Source organism: Salmo salar, chromosome 06 (assembly GCF_965601325.2).
Source record: "Salmo salar chromosome 06, fSalSal1, whole genome shotgun sequence".
In the NCBI taxonomy this organism is placed as follows: domain Eukaryota; kingdom Metazoa; phylum Chordata; class Actinopteri; order Salmoniformes; family Salmonidae; genus Salmo; species Salmo salar.
This window is the reverse complement of record NC_138296.1, coordinates 92,498,138-92,516,861: the sequence shown is the minus strand read 5'-3', so window position 1 is coordinate 92,516,861 and position 18,724 is coordinate 92,498,138. Positions and strand designations below refer to the sequence as shown.

The window sequence follows — 18,724 nt, the reverse complement described above, 5'->3', positions numbered from 1 at the left end:
AACCATAGAATAAAAGTTATGCTATTCTAGAACCATAGAATAAAAGTTATACTATTCTAGAACCATAGAATAAAAGTTATGCTATTCTAGAACCATAGAATAAAAGTTATGCTATTCTAGAACCACAGAATAAAGGTTATGCTATTCTAGAACCACAGAATAAAAGTTATGCTATTCTAGAACCATATAATAAAAGTTATGCTATTCTAGAACAATAGAATAAAAGTTATGCTATTCTAGAACCATAGAATAAAAGTTATGCTATTCTAGAACCATAGAATAAAAGTTATGCTATTCTGGAACCATAGAATAAAAGTTATGCTATTCTAGAACCATAGAATAAAAGTTATGCTATTCTAGAACCACAGAATAAAAGTGATGCTATTCTAGAACCATATAATAAAGGTTATGCTATTCTAGAACCACAGAATAACAGTTATGCTATTCTAGAACCATATAATAAAAGTTATGCAATTCCAGAATCATATTATAAAAGTTATGCTATTCTAGAACCATAGAATAAAAGTTATGCTATTCTAGAACCATAGAATAAAAGTTATGCTATTCTAGAACCATAGAATACAAGTTATGCTATTCTAGAACCATAGAATACAAGTTATGCCATTCTAGGACCATAGAATACAAGTTATGCTATTCTAGAACCATATAATAAAAGTTATGCTATTCTAGAACCATAGAATACAAGACATCTCTTCATTGGAAGGAAAGCAGCAAATAATGTCATTTTTTTGTGTGCTTATAAATATTATGTAATGTCTTGGAATGTAAATCACTGCACAAAATGTTTTACTTCAATCATTACTGGTAATTACATGTTTATTATCGGCATCTGCATGTGTAATTACAGTTTCCATCCAACAAAGGAGTGATATTGCGAAAATTCCTAAAAGTCAACCACACAACCAATGACATCATCCTGTACCGAGAGTGTTTTTTTTTTAAAGATCACACACCCCTCTCTGTCTGACTGACCGAGAGGTAGCATGTGTGCAGTGTGTGTGGACTCCTGGGTGGCTTTTAGTAGAGCACAATATCCCATTTCTGTTTAATCTAACGTTTATGATTTTAAAACATAAGACTTGTTTTAAACTGCATTATTTGGGGACTGTGCCGATAGGCTAGTAAAGACCCTGGAGGTATAGTCGTCTAGTCCAATAGGCGCTCACTTCCACTAGTAAACAGCCCTACTGTGGGGGAGACGGGCGCTCATTGGCTGAGAGCTTCTTTCCAGGCTACACACCCCTTTCTGACAACGTGTTCGGACACGAGTTTCGGCCGGAGCGTTGGAGATGGTGATGGGAATAGGGTCATATCCGCTTAATGTTTAATAAAAAGTAGTATAATTTCCCTGAGAATATTGCCATTTTCGTATTAGTCCGAAGTCATGCGTTGTAATAATGAAAAGAAAATAGAGAAATCTCAAAACAACACCGATGAACTCAATGAAAACATCTATCCTACCCGGCAACCCAGAACGATTAGGAAATCCCCCCCATTACAAACATGCCCAAACATGTATAAAAAAAGCAAACCCATTATTAACGTTATTAATATTTTCTAAACATTACTACTATCTTATTTAATAATAAAACATGATGATATTTACCGTTAGAGCGATCGAGATTCTTGTGTCCAGTTTGGAGAGTGAATGAAGTAGGCGTCTTCACCGGATTTGCCTTGATGACTACCAGTGGTTGAATGGGGAACGGGTTTCTGGATGCGCTCTGTGCGGATGTGGCTACGTGCGTGCGTATGGTGGAGCAGTGCCGAGTGCGACAGCTGGCCACAGCGCTACATATCAGACTGCACTGAGACTGCACAAGGGCAGATCTGGGTGATAGGTTACGAGATCAAAATTATACCCTCAGCGCAGACACAGACAGACGGAGGGAGAACTGCGCCAGAGAAAATAAGCTACATGAAACACAATGAGCAGAGATTTTATTTCTTCATATTTTGTTTATGTGTTTTCAATGTGCAGATAGTTTTGTTCAAATATAAATGTTTAAAATGGTTTCCCTGTGCAACGTCATATTATTGGGTTTCCCCCTCTCAATCTCGCAATTTGGAAAATAAACAAACATAAACAAAACATATGAGCTGAAAACATATTGAATGACTAAAATCTAAACATTTGTCATAACCTCAGAATTGTCATAATCTTTTTTACAACAGACCAGTAGACAATGTAAATGCATATCTCATCAGTATAGGCCTAAACCTCTCTATTTTGCACCTCAAAATATGTTGTATATGTTTAATGTGATATTAGCCTATATGACAATACCGTACAGTGTAGGGGAGGGGTCCTGAGGGGAGGGTAACCTGAGTGAAAGGAACTAACAAAATGAGTGGGTGCCCTGGTTGGTAATTAGGCCATGAACACTACACCCTGGCTAAACTAACTAGACTCATTTACCAATCAATATTTATTTTTTAACTGGCATGGTCTAATTGAATGAGTGTCAGTAGCTAGTTTTCCATCCAATTGGTGATAGATTTTCATGTAAATATGCTGCACTGAACAAAAATATAAAACACAACATGTAAAGTGTTGGTCCCATGTTTCATGAGCTGAAATAAAAGATCCCAGAAATGTTACATACTGTAATGACCTGACTAGATCATGAAGGAACAATTGTCCAGACAGAGGATGGAGTTAACGAATGGACGGTTTATTAACACAACTTAACACAGGCTACTGTTTGGCCGTAGCCCACGCCAAATAAATGAAAGGTACCCTACAAACCAACCGTGACCTTCTCTTGTGTAGCCCAGACGTAAGAGAGAGAACAATGGCTAAACCCGGTCTTAACTTCCAACGCTCCATCCCCCTGCCCAACCCCCCTTCACGCCACTCCGCCAACCACCAGGTTGCCCGGTATCCGAACATTCCAGGCATTCCCGTGATTGGCAGATAGCAGGTTGATTGGCATGACCCCGCGAACACTGGTAAGTACGACACAACCCACTAATAGCCTAACACATAACCCACAACTGTCTGTGCGGGTCGCTACACAGCCCCGCCACCACAAAGTCCCTCGTCCCCGAGGGAACAAACAAAGTCTCTGAAGCGACCCGAAGGTCTCCTTTGCCTGCGTGGCCGTGATGGTCGCAGAGTGTCCAGATGTGAAACAGGGGGCTCCATCCGTGGCAGGGGGCTGCCCCTCTGGGACCCAGGGGATGAAGGAAGGGATATGGGGGACAAGGAAGCGGGAACGGGGAATACAGTCCGTGGCTCCGGGGAACCACGCGGTGACACAGGGAGGGAGACAAGGGGAGTGGGCCGTCTGGAGCCTTGTCGACGGCACCTGGGGGTGGGTGCCTGGAGAATGTCCTTGCCAGAGAGGGGAATTGTGGGGGTCCCTGGGGTTTGGGGAGAAGCGGCCCCTCTGTATGGGGCTAACCTGTCCCGGTGCAGTGGCACCTTTCTCCCCCTGGAAGGAAGCTGCACCCGGTACACAACCTCCCCTACCCTCTCCAGGACGCTGCAGGGCCCCACCCAGTGACTGTCCAACTTGGGGCATCTGCCTTTTTTCCTTAGGGGGCTGTAGACCCAGACCAGCTCCCCAGCCACAAAGTGCCTTCCTCGGGTGTGCACGTCATAGTTCCTCTTCTGCCTCACACCTGCATTCACCAGCTGCTCTCTGGCGAAGTTGTGGGCTGTCTCCAGGCGGTCCTGGAGTCTCCGGGCATACTCCGGCCCCGGGGGAACATCCCACTTCTGACACCAATGTAATGAAACAGCAGGGAGCAGGTTTCGAACCCTCGACCTTCAAGCCCGAAGTCCGGCGCGCTATCGACTGTGCCGCAAAAGCATGCTCAAGCGGCAGAGTCGATTTCCGCGCTTATAAACCCAGGGTCGTTACAATACACACAAAAAGCTTATTTCTCTCAAATGTGTTTACATCCCTGTTAGTGAGCATTTCACCTTTGTCAAGGTAATCCATCCACTTGACAGGTGTGGCATATCAAGAAGCTGATTAAACAACATGATCATTACACAGGTGCGCCTTGTGCTGGGGACAATAAAAGGCCACTCTAAAATGTGCAGTTTTGTCATGCAACACAATGCCACAGATGTATCAAGTTGAGGGAACATGCAATCTGCATGCTGACTTCAGGAATGTCCACCAGAGCTGTTTCCAGAGAATTGTATGTTAATTTCTCTACCATAAGCCACCTTCCAAAGTCATCTGAGAGAATTTGGCAGTACGTCCAACTGGCCTCACAACTGCAGACCACATGTAACCGTGCCACTCCAAGACTTCCACATGGCTTCTTCACCTGCGGGATCGTCAGAGGGGGGAGGGCGGGGTGCTGTGGAGTATTTCTGTCCCTTTTGTGGGGGGAAACTTTTCTGATTGGCTGGGCCTGGCTCCCCAGTGGATGGGCCTAACGAATTTATTTCAATTGACTGATTTCCTTATATGAACTGTAACTCAGCAAAATCTTTGAAATTGTTGCATGTTACATTTATATTTTTGTTAAGTATAAAATATGCAAAAAAACAATATGTGCATTTTCCCGCCAGATTTTCATCAAATTGACCTGTTGCAGATAAAGGCTGTGCGTGATGATGTAGTGCACATAAAAACACAGTTTACTGTTAAATTCCCACATACCGAATAAAAAATACAATTTAAATGTGTTTCCATCGCATTTTCAACTCTACTGATGGTTTTCTGACAAAAAAATGTGCACTATATAGCGAGTGTGCCCACTCTGGTATGGACACGTGTGCTCTAGCCAACAGCTTGCAGATATAGTCCGGGTATAGCCTATAGCCTACATGACTAAATTATTATTTGTCAAACTGCAGCAAAGCATCAATCATCATATCACCAGAGTAAAACCCTCAGTATATATTGGAAAGGAACATCCCAATTATCACCTTGCAATTTGTAGAATAATAATTCCATTTAGCAGACGCTTTTATTCAAAGCAATTTACAGTCACATATGGGTGGCCCCCTGGGAATTAAACACACTATCCTGGCATTGCTTTACCAACTAAGCCATACAGGACCATTCACCACCCTGTGAAGTTCACCATCATGTATTTCATCTGTATCCTAATAACCTGCATGGTTTCCTGACTAGTCGTAGTGGGAGGACCACACAACATGTCATCGGGTGACTCCTAGTTTAGTTCAATAGGATGGTTATTATATCAACATTTACATAATAAAAAAAACTTTTCCCTACCGACATTTGTCACACAATTAATTCTACAACACAAAAAGATCCCACCTTTCATTATGACGACATTTGGAAAGTTTACCGAAAAATGTGTGTGTCACGGCCCCTCTCCTTGCTCGGGCGGCGTTCGGCGGTCGACGTCACCGGCTTACTAGTTGCCACCGATCCATGTTTCACTGTTCGTTTGGTTTTGTCTTTATTGTGTACACCTGTTTTCGATTTCCCTAATTATGTTCATTATTTAACCCTCTGCATTTCCTGTTTGTCTTGTCGGTGATTGTTTCCTGTTTTGTGTTGTTGGAGGGGTTGTTCCCCAATCCTGTATTTTTGGATTTTGGAAGAAGTTTTATTATGAATTTTAGTAAACATGTATTTGTTTACACTCATTCCCATGTGTCCTGCGCCTGACTCCGACACTTCTTCTAACTAGTGCATTACAGTGTGGTTTCCATCAGGCCTGTTGTGACATTTTTGTACTTTACTCACATAACATTTTTGGGATGGAAACTTGGTTAGTGAGTGACATATAACAAGAGGAAACCTGGTTAGTGAGTGACATATAACAAGAGGAAACCTGGTTAGTGAGTGACATATAACAAGAGGAAACCTGGTTAGTGAGTGACATATAACAAGAGGAAACCTGCTGATGAACAACAACATTTCCAAATTGCACCTTGGTGTGTATTCTACAATTCTAACTCTCAAAAGTACATTTTAGACCCTGACTGAGTTCCTAGAAAATATAATCGAGGTCTGGACTTCTGTGTCCTCATATGTATCTACAGCCCTGCATATTTGTGAGTGGATTACAGCCCAAACCCTGTCTGTGTTTTTGGAATGAATGTGTAGTTAATTCAGCAGACCAGACAGACAGACGCTGCACAGACAGGGATTTTAGTCTGAGCTACAGCACTACTCAGTCCCTGTGTTACAGACAGAGGACCCAATCCCACTGCCAATCTCAAACCCAATCCAGACGGAATCGTGTCTATTAATTAAATCATGTGACCTTGTCGGACCTATAACAACCCAGATGAAAGCTTGTTGGTGCTATGTTCTGATCTGCTCCTTGTTTGCTTTAGATAGAAGATCAAACCAAATGTATTTATAAAGCCCTATATACATCAGCAGATGTCACAAAGTGTTTATACAGAAATCCAAACAGCAAGCAAACATGGTGGCTAGGAAAATCTCCCTAGAAAGGCAGGAACCTAGGAAGAAACCTAGAGAGGAACCAAGCTCTGGGGGGTGACCAGTCCTCTTCTGGCTGTGCCGGGTGGAGATTATAAGAGTACATGGCCATTAAAAGGATCCGCCCCTTTTTTAAAATTTTCGCCAAAAATGACATACCCAAATCTAACTGCCTGGAGCTCAGGCCCCGAAGCAAGGATATGCATATTCTTGGTACCATTTGAAAGGAAACACTTCGTAATTTGTGGAAATGTGAAAGAAATGTAGGAGAATACAACACAATAGATCTGGTAAAAGATAATACAAAGAAAAAAAAATGTTATTTTGTATTTTTTATGTACCATCATCTTTGAAATGCAATAGAAAGGCCATAATGTATTATTCCAGCCTAGGTATAGTTTAGATTTTGGCCACTAGATAGCAGCACTGTATGTGCAAAGTTTTAGATTGATCCAATTAACCATTGCATTTCTGTTCAAAATGTTGTACCAAGACTGCCCAAATCTGCCTAATTTGTTTATTAATAACTCTCCTGAAACAATAGCATGGTATTCTTACTAGAGGTCGACCGATTAATCGGAATGGGCAATTAATTAGGGCCGATTTCAAGTTTTCATAACAATCGGTAATCTGTATTTATTTTTTATTTTTTTTACACCTTTATTTAACTAGGCAAGTCAGATTAAGAACACATTCTTATTTTCAATGACGGCCTAGGAACGGGCGTTAACTGCCTTGTTCAGGGGGGATTCGGGGATTCGTTTTTGCAACCTTCCGGTTACTAGTCCAACGCTCTAACCACCTGCCTTACATTGCACTCCACGAGGAGCCTGTATGGCAGGCTGACTACCTGTTACGCGAGGGCAGCAAGAAGCCAAGGTAAGTTGCTAGCTAGCATTAAACTTATCTTATAAAAAACTATCAATCTTAACATAATCACTAGTTAACTACACATGGTTGATGATATTACTAGTTTATCTAACGTGTCCTGCGTTGCATATAATCGATGCGGTGCTTATTAATTTCTCATCCAATCACAGCCTACTTCAACAAACGGGTGATGATTTAACAAGCGCATTTGCGAAAAAAGCACTGTTGTTGCACCAATGTACCTAACCCTAAACATCAATGCCTTTCTTTAAAATCAATACACAAGTATATATTTTTAAACCTGCATATTTAGTTAATATTGCCTGCTAACATGAATTTGTGTCACTTCTCTTGCGTTCCGTGCAAGCAGTCAGGGTATATACAGCAGTTTGGGCCGCCTGGCTCATTGCGAACTGTGTGAAGTCCATTTATTCCTAACAAAGGCCGTAATTAATTTGCCAGAATTGTACATAATTATGACATAACATTGAAGGTTGGGCAATGTAACAGGAATATTTAGACTTAGGGATGCCACCCGTTAGATAAAATACGGAACGGTTCCGTATTTCACTGATAGAATAAACGTTTCATTTTCGAAATGATAGTTTCCGGATTGGACCATATTAATGACCAAAGGCTCGTATTTCTATGTGTTATTATGTCATAATTAAGTCTATGATTTGATATTTGATAGAGCAGTCTGACTGAGCGATGGTAGGCAGCAGCAGCTCGTAAGCATTCCTTCAAACAGCACCTTTGTGCGTTTTGCCAGCAGCTCTTCACAATTCTTCAAGCATTGCGCTGTTTATGACTTCAAGCCTATCAACCCCCGAGATTATGCTGGTGTAACCCATGTGAAATGGCTAGCTAGTTAGCGGGTGCGTGCTAATAGCGTTTCAAACGTCACTCGCTCTGAGACTTGGGAGTGGTTGTTCCCTTGCTCTACATGGGTAACGCTGCTTCGAGTGTGGCTGTTGTCAATGTGTTCCTGGTTCGAGCCCAGGTTGGAGCGAGGAGAGGGACGGAAGCTATACTGTTATACTGGCAATACTAAAGTGCCTATAAGAACATTCAATAGTCAAAGGTATATGAAATACAAATGGTATAGAGAGAAATAGTCCTATAATTCCTATAATAACTACAACCTAAAACTTTCTTACCTGGGAATATTTTAGACTCATGTTAAAAGAAACCACCAGCTTTCATATGTTCTCATGTTCTGAGCAAGGAACTTAAACGTTAGCTTTTTTACATGGCACATATTGCACTTTTACTTTCTTCTCCAACACTTTGTTTTTGCATTATTTAAACCAAATTGAACATGTTTCATTATTTATTTGAGGCTAAATTGATAGAATTTATGTATTATATTAAGTTAAAATAAGTGTTCATTCAGTATTGTTGTAATTGTCATTATTACAAATAAAAAAAGTAAAAAAACGGCCGATTAATCGGCATCGGCTTTTTTTGGTCCTCCAATAAATCGGTATCGGCGTTGAAAAATCATAAATCGGTCGACCACTAATTCTTACACTGTAATAGCGACTGTAAATTGGACAGTGCAGTTAGATTAACAAGAATTTAAGCTTTCTGCCAATATCAGATATGTCTATGTCCTGGGAAATGTTCTTGTTACTTACAACCTCATGCTAACCTCATTAGCCTATGTTAGCTCAACCGTCCCGTGAAAGGGACACTGATCCTGAATAAGTTTTAAGGCCGGATCGTTTTTCAGATGTTCAAACGTTCATAGATGACCAGCAGGGTCAAATGATAATCACAGTGGTTATAGAGGGGGCAACAGGTCAGCACCTCAGGAGTTCATGTCAGTTGGCTTTTCATAGCCGAGCAGTCAGAGGTCGAAACAGCAGGTGCGAGCGAGAGAGAGAGAAGGTCGAAAACAGCAGGTCTGGGACAATGTAGAGCACGTCGGTGAACAGGTCAGGGTTCCATAGCAGCAGGCAAAACAGCAGAAACTGGATCAGCAACACAACCAGGTGGACTGGGGACAGCCAAGAGTCATCAGGCCAGGTAGTCCTGAGGCATGGTTCTAGGGTTCAGGTCCTCCGGGAGAAGAGAGCGTGAGAGATGGTAGAATTAGAGGGAGCATACTTAAGTTCACACAGAACACCAAATAAGACAGGAGAATTTCACCAGATAAGACAGGAGAATTACACCAGATAGGACAGGAGAATTACACCAGATAGGACAGGAGAATTACACCAGATAGGACAGGAGAATTACACCAGATAAGACAGGAGAATTACACCAGATGGGGGGGGGGGGGCACGGAGAGGAAGATCATGTCAGTGACTCAACCCACTCAAGTCGAGTATAGCGAGAAAAAAAAGCCTGGCACGATGTGACTCACCCCTCCTAGGGACGGAATGGAAGAGCACTGGTAAGCCAGTGACGAGGGACAATAAGGAGGCCTGCGTCTTGTGTGACCATAGTGTATGTTTAGGTATGTACGGCAGGACCAAATCGGTGAGATAGGTAGGAACAAGCCCATGTAATGCTTTGTAGATTAGCAGTAAAACCTTGAAATCAGCCCTAGCCTTAACAAGAAGCCAGTGTAGAGAGGCTAGCACTGGAGTAATATTATCGAAGATTCTAGCAGCTGTATTTAACATTAACTGAAGTTTATTAGCCGGAGAGTAGAGCATTGCAGTAGTCAAATCTAAAAAGGACAAAAGCATGGTTTAGCTTTTCTGCATCATTTTTGGACAAAAAGTTTCAGATTGTTTTGCGATGTTAAGAAGATGGAAAAAAGTTGTCCTTTAAATATTTTTGATATGTTCGTGAAAAGAGCATTTTATTTTTTTACATTTTAGTTCACCTTTATTTAACCAGGTAGGCTAGTTGAGAACAAGTTCTCATTTACAACTGCGATCTGGCCAAGATAAAGCAAAGCAGTGCGACAGAAACAACAACACAGAGTTACACATGGAATAAACAAGCGTACAGTCAATAACACAATAGAAAAAAAAGAAAGTCTATATACAGTGTGTGCAAATGGCATGAGGAGGCAAGGCAATAAATAGGCCATAGTAGCAAAGAAATAATTTGGCAGATTAACACTGGAGTGATAGATGAGCAGATGATGATGAGCAGATGATGGTGTGTAAGTAGTGATACTGGTGTTCAAAAGAGCAGCAAAGTAAATAAAAACAATATGGGGATGAGGTAGGTAGATTGGGTGGGCTATTTACAGATGGACTATGTATAGCTGCAGCGATCGGTTAGCTGCTCAGATAGCTGATGTTTAAAGTTAGTGAGGGAAATGTAAGTCTCCAGCTTCAGCGATTTTTGCAATTCGTTCCAGTCATTGGCAGCAGAGAACTGGAAGGAAAGGCGGCCAAATTAGGTGTTGGCTCTGGGGATGACCAGATATACCTGCTGGAGCGCGTGCTACGGGTGGGGGTTGCTATGGTGACCAGTGAGCTGAGATAAGGCGGAGCTTTACCTAGCAAAGACTTATAGATGACCTGGAGCCAGTGGGTCTGGCGACGAATATGTAGCGAGGGCCAGCTGACGAGAGCATACAGGTCGCAGTGGTGGGTGGTATAAGGTGCTTTGGTAACAAAACAGATGGCACTGTGATAGACTGCATCCAGTTTGCTGAGTAGAGTATTGGAAGCTATTTTGTAGGATAGTCAGGATCGGTAGGATAGTCAGTTTTACTAGGGTAAGTTTGGCGGCGTGAGTGAAGGAGGCTTTGTTGAGAAATAGAAAGCCGATTCTAGATTTGATTTTGAATTGGAGATGTTTAATATGAGTCTGGAAGGAGAGTTTACAGTCTAGCCAGACACCTAGGTATTTGTAGTTGTCCACGTATTCTAGGTCAGAACCGTCCAGAGTAGTGATGCTAGTCTGGCGGGCGGGTGCGGGCAGCGAACGGTTGAAAAGCATGCATTTGGTTTTACTAGCGTTTAAGAGCAGTTGGAGGCCACGGAAGGAGTGTTGTATGGCATTGAAGCTCGTTTGGAGGTTAGTTAACACAGTGTCCAAAGAAGGGCCAGATGTATACAGAATGGTGTTGTCTGCGTAGAGGTGGATCAGGGAATCACCCGTAGCAAGACCGACATTGTTGATATATACATTGTCTAGAGTAACGCCGAGGTCCTTCACAGTTTTATTTGACTGTACAACCATCAAGATTAATTGTCAGATCAAACAGCAGATGTCTTTGTTTCTTGGGACCTAGAACTAGCATCTCTCGTTTTGTCTGAGTTTAAAAGTAAAACATTTGCTGCTATCCACTTCCTTATATCTGAAACACCAGGGTAGGCAATTTTGAAATGTACAGTTGTGTGTCATCTGCATAGCAGTGAAAGTTGACATTGTGTTTCCGAATGACATGTATAGTGAAAGCCAAGGCCGTGGGTGACAGCAACGACCCCTGATAAAAACCTGTTAAGCAAGGCCTTGCGTGACAGCAACAACCCCTGGAAAGTCATTTTACAGTGGAGGAACACACCCACCGAATTATTCATTTAATTATTTTATTTGCTTCTACAAACGAATGAGGAGATGGGAGAGGCAGGACTTGCAGCGCGCTCTGCGTCAGAAATAGAACTGACTTCTATTTTAGACCTTGGCAACGCAGAAGCTCGTTGGCGCGCGCGAGCAGTGTGGGTAAAATAATTGAATAACATAGATTTCTAAATTTATTTTGCAAAGCTCGCATCGCGTGTGGTCAGCCTGTGAGGCTTCTACCCAGCAAGCTCTCCAGTTCGTGGCCCTAATCCTACCCCTGTCAGAGCCCACAATTACTCACGGGTGGGTCGGCTGTTTAAGCCACCGGACATGCTTACGCTGTAAGCAAGGGACTGTGTTAACTTGTCCTCTGTTATATAAAAGAAAGAAAAAGAGGAATACGACAACTGAAGAAAAAATCAAATGTAATGCATTTTCATTTGTTATGACTTGACTGTTAAGAACTTAATGTTAATGCTGTTATGTTTGCACTTTCTATTGAAAAGGATGATGTTACGGAGTCTAGTTGATAGGTAATCGACTAGCTGGGCTGTTCCCGGACCCCGTATGTAGGGACTTGTACAATGCTTGAACATGACAGTTGTGTCTGTCTTTATTATTTAATCTAACATATCATACAGAAACAGCAAACACCGCCGTGTTTAGTTTTGCCCAACCTAGTTCGAGACACAGACACGGTCTCAATGAGGATAGCTGAGCTGACTACAATGACTATGCTAGTGGCAGACTCCACTAAGCTGGCAGGCTGGCTAACAGCCTGCTGCCTGGCCTGCACCCTATCTCATTGTGGAGCTAGAGGAGTTAGAGCCCCGTCTATGTTCATAGATAAGATGAGAGCACCCCTTCAGCTTGGATGGAGTCCGTCACTCCTGAGCAGGCCAGGCTTGGTCCTGTTTGTGGGGGAGTCCCAGAAAGAGAGCCAGTTATCTACAAATTCTATATTTTGGGAGGGGCAGAAAACAGTTTTCAACCAGCGATTGAGTTGTGCGAGTCATCTGTAGAGCTCATCACTCCCTCTAATTGGGAAGGGGGCAGAGACAATTACTCGATCAGTGTTGCCAACTTAGCGACTTTGTCGCTATATTTAGCGAGTATTCAGGCCCCTCTAGCGACACATTTTCAAAAAAATCGGCTAGTGTCAAATCTAGCAACGTTTTCTGGTGTTATTGGATACTTTTGGAGACTCTGACATGAAAGCACGTATCGTTCTTACTCTTCTCAATGAGCAGCGGGTGCTGCCGTGGGTCCCACCCCTGTCCCAAAGCACTCACAGGCGGCCCAGTCCTCGCACACCAGTCCCTCCCAGCTGCAGTCAGAGCAGGAGATGTTCACCCCTCCACGTCCAGACTGCAAATGAATAGCGCATGCGGGAAGCCGCCGCTGGATGATCCTGCCCTGGCTTACATAAAAAAAAAAAAATTATTAACCTGAATTAGGGTCAGACTAGTTACCATAATTTTCTCATATTGACAGTTTTTTCTATTGTCTCTTTTTGGTCTATTTAGATTGTAAATGTAGATTATATACAAAAAAATGTAAAAAATGTTATGGTTAAAAATGTTCATGTTTTACTGTGACTTGTTGTAGGCTCCTAAGTGGACCATAAAGTTAAAAACCAAACCAAATTAAGAAAACTAAACTGAAAAATAAAAAAATAAAAAATAAATATATGAAAAAAAATAAGCAACTCCGCCAGAGTGCCTCTTTTGGGTCACTTCTGCCGGTCCCAAGCCCGGATAAAGGAGGAGGGTTGGAATTGTGACATAAAAAAAAAAGAAATCGACAGAAGAAAGTTAATTTGTAGTTCTAAACATATTTAGGGTGTTTTTTACTCACTTTTTATCTCTCCCACGACTTTATTCCTCTCTCCTACAGCTTCCATCACAATTACATGCACAGTTTAGGACAGCCAATAGCTACTTTCCTTACTGAGGAGTTGGCAACACTGTAACCTGATGCCAACACATCTTTCTAGCTAAATTACATGCTGAAGTTATGTTGCGCTTGGTAACTAGCCGTGACTAGACGTGGATAACAACATCCCTATAGCATCTACACTCGTTTTAGCCTCAGCTAGCACCATCTTCAGATTAGCCTTTACGTCAGTAGCCCTGCTCCCTGGTAAATAATGTATGGTCGCTGGATTATTATTTTTAAGTCTAATATTGCGGGTAAATTGAGTAGCCAATTTGTCAGAGCTAATGGTGGGAGGCTTCGGTGGCTTAGACCCCGTAACGGGTGGAGGAGACCTGAGAAGACTGACTGACTCGTTGCTTAATGGGGAAAACGGGTTGAAAGATTCTGTCAGCTGCACGAGCGACACCGGTTGAGCATGCTGAAAGCATTTCTTTCTAGAAGCCGTGAGAAGATTGTCCGGCTGCGGGGACAGTGCAGGGGGATTAACACTACTACCTGTATTTACTGGTGACACAGACACTGTATCATCCTTTCCTACACTTAAATTGCCCTTGCCTAACGATTGCGTCTGAAGCCGAGCTTTCAACTCGGCTATCCTCACCATAAGGCGACAGTTCTTCTGTATATTAAGAGTACAGCGACTGCAATGAGAGGGCGTAATGTTACTTAGCTTTAAAAAACAAATTCGGCTGAAGGAGGTCCTGCAGATCAATGTCCAGATAAAGCGTCCGGGGTGACAAAGTTGAATTTCAAAAAGATGTGTGAGGACAAAACTAAGATCTTGGTAAACTTGTTAAATACAGAGTTTGATAAAATAGTTATTAAGTGACCAAGTTTGTCAGGTAGCCAAGTAGCAACAAACATTACAGAGACAACGAGTTGCATAGGATGAGTCCTAGTTACACCTGTAGGATGAGTCCTACAGTTACACCATTAGGACGAGTCCAACAGTTACACCTTTAGGATGAGTCCAACAGTTACACCTTTAGGACGAGTCCAACAGTTACACCTTTAGGACGAGTCCAACAGTTACACCTTTAGGACGAGTCCAACAGTTACACCTTTAGGACGAGTCCAACAGTTACACCTTTAGGACGAGTCCAACAGTTACACCTTTAGGACGAGTCCAACAGTTACACCTTTAGGACGAGTCCAACAGTTACACCTTTAGGACGAGTCCAACAGTTACACCTTTAGGACGAGTCCAACAGTTACACCTTTAGGACGAGTCCAAGTTAGACCTGTAGGATGAGTCCAACAGTTACACCTTTAGGATGAGTCCTACAGTTACACCTTTAGGACGAGTCCAACAGTTACACCTTTAGGACGAGTCCAAGTTAGACCTGTAGGATGAGTCCTACAGTTACACCTTTAGGATGAGTCCAACAGTTACACCTTTAGGACGAGTCCAACAGTTACACCTTTAGGACGAGTCCAACAGTTACACCTTTAGGACGAGTCCAACAGTTACACCTTTAGGACGAGTCCAAGTTAGACCTGTAGGATGAGTCCTACAGTTACACCTTTAGGATGAGTCCAACAGTTACACCTTTAGGACGAGTCCAACAGTTAGACCTGTAGGACGAGTCCTACAGTTGCACCTTTAGGAGGAGTCCAACAGTTGCACCTTTAGGAGGAGTCCAACAGTTACACCTTTAGGATGAGTCCAACAGTTACACCTTTAGGATGAGTCCAAGTTAGACCTGTAGGATGAGTCCAACAGTTACACCTTTAGGAGGAGTCCAACAGTTACACCTTTAGGAGGAGTCCAACAGTTACACCTGTAGGATGAGTCCTACAGTTACACCTTTAGGATGAGTCCTACAGTTACACCTTTAGGATGAGTCCAACAGTTACACCTTTAGGATGAGTCCAACAGTTACACCTTTAGGACGAGTCCAACAGTTACACCTTTAGGATGAGTCCTACAGTTACACCTACAGGACGAGTCCTAAAAAGCCTTCACAAGGACAGGTTAAGCTGAATTGTCTATCTCTTTCCTCTCTCTCTCCTCATCCTCCGCTTTCCCATCAGGCATGTCAAGGAGGGAGAAAAAAAAGAGAACATCCTGGGTGCTTGGCCACAACCCTATTAGCTTTGTTCACCACTGCATACTCATCCTCACCTGCCAATCAAACCTAGCCCCTCACCTCCAGGTAGAGTGGGTGGAACCAGGAGGCTTGGTAACTTTGTGTTCTGAGAGTCAGGTAGATGTCCTAGGGTGTCATATGGGACATGTCCTAGGGTGCCATATGGGACATGTCCTAGGGTGCCATATGGGACATGTCCTATGGTGTCATTTGGGACATGTCCTATGGTGTCATTTGGGACATGTCCTAGGGTGTCATTTGGGACATGTCCTCGGGTGTCATTTGGGAAGCGTAATAGGGTGCCATTGGGGATAGGTACTGGAGTTTTACAACTGTGGGATCATTAATTCAGTTCAATTGCCCAGACCTTGTAAAAACAAAAACACACCCATTTACTATGCAGCATTAATACTGTTGTGGCTAGCTGTCTATCATCACCCAGACTCATTCCAGTACGGGGACAGCATTCCATTCCTCTGGGGGACAAAGACGAGACACAACCCATAATGCATTGTGCTAGGAGCCTAAGACATCAATATAAAGTATGGGCCCTTAATGGCACCTTATTCCCCGATGGGCCCTTAATGGCACCCTATTCCCCTATGGGCCCTTAATGGCACCGTATTCCCCTACGGGCCCTTAATGGCACCCTATTCCCCTATGGGCCCTAAATGGCACCCTATTCCCCTATGGGCCCTAAATAGCACCCTATTCCACTATGGGCCCTAGTCAAAAGTAGTGCATCAGCACTATATCGGGAAAAGGGTTCCATTTGGGATGCAAACAAACTTTCCCTGTGTTGTCTGTTTCCTGATGCCTCTCAATACTCATATCAACACATTATACAGTATGTTACACACCACCGGTTCAGATGATAGATTATACAGTATATTACATTATGAGCATTAATGCTACACTACACAAGTAGACAAAGTCAATAACATACCCAAACAGTAGAATCGAAGCAGTGTACACACCCACAGTAAATAGTTACATGTACATTTTTCTTTGCTGAGTGACTCTTACTTTGTCTGCTGTGGCAACTCGTAGCCTAAACGATCAAATTGAAGTCAGTCATTAAATCAACTAGTCGAAGGCAGTAGTCAGTCTGTCTGGTGTCTGTCATTCACCAGGACTGATTGCATGATTTAGTCTCTGTACTGTTGTTATTCTGTGTCTCTGTCTAGATTCTAGAGGTTGTTATCTAATCCATAGTTCCTGTCTGTCTATTAAAAACGGCACTGATTTTTTTTTGTCCGGATACAACACATGATGAATTCCTGAGGTTTATGGAAACGCATGAAGGAAACTTTTACTAGTGCCATGATATTTCTCACATTCCAACAACAACCAGATTTGAACACATTTTACAGAATTTACTGTGAAGGATACTCAGTTGAGGTAATTGAGCATTGATGGGCTGTGGAGGCACACACTGTTTGTAACTCATTTCTTCAGGTAATCATTCGTTGTGCTGCTTTTGTTAGTCATGTTGTGACATCACGTTAAGGACAACACTGACCCCTACTGGTGATTTATAGGATTACAGAAAATCAGACCGGAATAAAAATATATCTAAATAAAATGGTTATTGGTCGCTTACACATATTTTGCAGATGTTATCGCAGGTGCAGCACAATGCTTATGTTTCTAGCTCCATCATTGCCGTAAAATCGAACATAAAACAATACACACAATTCCCCGAAAAAATGTAAAGAAACAAATGAAGACATGAGAACGAGCAATGTAAAAATATATAAAACATACATATATACACTACCGTTCAAAAGTTTGGGTTCACTTAGAAATGTCCCTGTTTTTGAAAGAAAAGAAAATATTTTGTCCATTAAAATAACATAAAATTGATCAGAAATACAGTGAAGACATTGTTAATGTAAATGCTAAGCTTCTAGGCTGAGTTCCTCTGTCCAGTGTCTGTGTTCTTTTGTCCAGCTTAGTCTTTTAGTTTTATTGGCCAGTCTGAGAGATGGCTTTTTCTTTGCAACTCTGCCTAGAAAGCCAGCATCCTGGAGTCGCCTCTTCACTGTTGACGTTGAGACTGCTGTTTTGCGGGTACTATTTAATGAAGCTGCCAGTTGAGGACTTGTGAGGCATCTGTTTCTCAAACCAGACAATGTAATGTACTTGACTTTTTGCTCAGTTGTGCACCGGGGCCTCCCAGTCCTCTTTCTATTCTGGTTAGAGACAGTTTGCACTGTTCTGTGAAGGGAGTAGTACACAGCGTTGTATGAGATCTTCAGTTTCTTGGCAATTTCTCACATGGAATAGCCTTAATTTCTCAGAACAAGAGTAGACTGACAAGTTCCAGAAGAAAGTTCTTTGTTCTGGCCATTTTGAGCCTGTAATCGAACCCACAAATGCTGATGCCCCAGATAATCAACTAGTCTAAAGAAGGCCAGTTTTATTGCTTCTTTAAATCAGGACAACAGTTTTCAGCTGTGCTAACATAATTGCAAAATGGTTTTCTAATGATCAATTAGCCTTTTAAAATTATAAACTTGGATTAGCTAACACAACGTGCCATTGGAACACAGGAGTGATGGTTGCTGATAATGGGCCTCTGTACGCCTATGTGGATATTCCATAAAAAATCTGCCGTATCCAGCTACAAAAGTCATTTACAACATGAACAATGTCTACACTGTATTTCTGATCAATTTGATGTTATTTTAATGGACAAAAAAATTGCTTTTCTTTCAAAAACATGGACATTTCTAAGTAAACGTTCGAATATATATATACACATACATACACACAGTGCCTTGGGAAAGTTTCAGACTCCTTGACTTTTTCCACATTTTGTTACGTTACAGCCTTATTCTAAAATTGATGAAATATTTTGTTTTTCTCATTAATCTACATTTTACATTTACATTTTAGTCATTTAGCAGACGCTCTTATCCAGAGCGACTT

General features: G+C 42.1%; 1 protein-coding gene across 3 annotated transcripts in view; it reads right to left on the bottom strand.

Moving 5' to 3' along the window:
* znf395b (zinc finger protein 395b) overlaps positions 1 to 1,950 on the bottom strand; it is a 29,226-nt gene extending 27,276 nt beyond the window's left edge. For 2 of the 3 annotated variants that reach the window (XM_014206189.3, XM_014206190.3), the window contains exon 1: positions 1,628 to 1,947. The gene's annotated coding sequence lies outside the window, so the exon portion shown is untranslated. Of the gene's footprint in view, positions 1 to 1,627 lie in introns of all 3 variants that reach the window. The other variant, XM_014206191.3, reaches the window with a different exon arrangement.
* Between the last annotated feature and the right edge of the window lie 16,774 nt (positions 1,951 to 18,724).